This window comes from Tiliqua scincoides, chromosome 2 (genome assembly GCF_035046505.1).
Source record: "Tiliqua scincoides isolate rTilSci1 chromosome 2, rTilSci1.hap2, whole genome shotgun sequence".
NCBI classification, from domain to species: domain Eukaryota; kingdom Metazoa; phylum Chordata; class Lepidosauria; order Squamata; family Scincidae; genus Tiliqua; species Tiliqua scincoides.
In genome coordinates, this window is record NC_089822.1 from 193,874,456 (window position 1) to 193,876,280 (window position 1,825).

The 1,825-nt window shown below is 42.9% G+C and overlaps 1 pseudogene; it reads right to left on the reverse strand.

The window, feature by feature from the left end:
- Positions 1-1,434: 1,434 nt before the first annotated feature.
- Positions 1,435-1,553, reverse strand: LOC136643160 (5S ribosomal RNA; annotated as a pseudogene).
- Between the last annotated feature and the right edge of the window lie 272 nt (positions 1,554-1,825).

The following is a 1,825-nucleotide window of genomic DNA, read 5'->3' on the forward strand; positions in this document are numbered from 1 at the left end:
CAGGATGAAGGTGAGGCCACTCCAAGACTTTCATCTAAATATGTGCAACGGATAATCCAGAGAAGGTTAGCACCTTTTAAATCAATGTTATATGACCAACAACAACAGAAAGTGGAACCCATCTCAGGATTAGTCAGTGAAAAAAAGGACCCAGGATGAGGAGCAATCTCCATTGCTTCCTTTGATTCTAGGCTGAGCCTTCTTCCCTTACACCCTGCCAGTACAGCTCAATATCCCTGCTCCTTAAAATGAGCTATTGACGAATAAGGATTAGATGAGCAAACCCAGTTATAAAATAGAACTGCCTTCTTTTGCAAATACAATTGGCTGCCAAGAACATGAGTCTTTTACCTGGTCCCACTTTATAGATTAAACTCTTCTTTGGAGGATTACACCTTCTGGGGTGACAGGTTGCTTTTTGTCCTCATGACAGACCACCTCACAAAGAGCTACTTAGAGCCTGATTCATCACACATCACATAACAGTACACTATATCCCTTATATCTAAGCCAGTCAAAATGTGAAGGCATTAGTGCAAAGTATTCCGATTCATCCTAATTGATAGCGTGGGCCAGCCTTATCCACTTCAATAATCCAAGCGGATGGGTTATTTAATAGGACAGATTGGCTTTAATGCTTTGGCATAAACATTGTGATCTACAAATGCTATAGAAAGTTCTTTTATTTTGCTATTAAAACTGAGCAGCTGTAGAATAGATAGATGTATGATATCTATATACCTAATTGCTGGATCCATTGTATTTAACAGATGCATGTTCTGAGTTCTTCCAAAGGGGGAGGCATTCGCCACCTCTGCCAATATCCATTTGTCTATCTGCATATGGTAAGCCAATTAAACATCTGCAAATGTTAAAGTACCAGTTGAATCTTTGAACTAAAATGTCTTGTCAAGTTTCTTCAATGGTGTAATTAATATTTTCTCTGACCCGTCTTTTTGCTTGACCACACAGGCCTAAGCTATGGGCAGGTTTTGTCTTCCACTTAGATCTGCCCATGAAATGTTATAGGTAGGGTAGGGAAGGTGTCAGCAAAGCCCTTCCCCCTTTCCTTGCTTGTCTCCTGGCATCTCCTTGTTTTGCTCCATCCCATTCCTTCTTTCATCGTCCTGATGCTGAGCCCTTTCCCCATTACACCCTCTTCTTCTCCAGCCCTGCCCCATTCTACTGACATCATCATCTCCTCTTTCTCATTGCCCTCTCCCTTCAGTCAATGCTCCCAAGTACCGCTGGTGAGAAGGGGGGGAAAGGTTGCTTGGCAGTCTCTTGGGGCTGTCTTCAACCCTAGTTATGTGCATGTGGGCCATTACTGGCTTCAAGAAGAGAGGGTATTGCATCTCCAACAAATTTCTTCCCTCACTTCCAGAAGCCAGTAGTAGTAGTTGGCAACCTTCAGTCTCAAAAGACTATGGTATAAGCCTACAGCACCCGGTATTCCCAGGTGGTCTCCCATCCAAGTACTAACCAGGCCTGACCCTGCTTAGCTTCCGAGATCAGACGAGATCAGGCATGTGCAGGGTAACTGTTCCAGAAGCCAGTGTTCTAGCTATCTATCATGTTTTGCTATGAACTGCCAGGACATGACAAAAACACTGAGAGCATTGTCAAGTCTGCCTCCACTTCAGGCCTAACACAGGAGATCTAGTCTGGGCTTACAGCTAGCAGAAGGAAGGAAGGCCATGAGCTGCTAGGCTGTGTAGAATTAATTTGCAGAACACTTCTAGAAAATTTCATCTGTTCCCAATTTCCTGTTTTTAAAATGAGAATATAAAATATCTTCTCCCACAGTATAAATGCATGAGAAAAA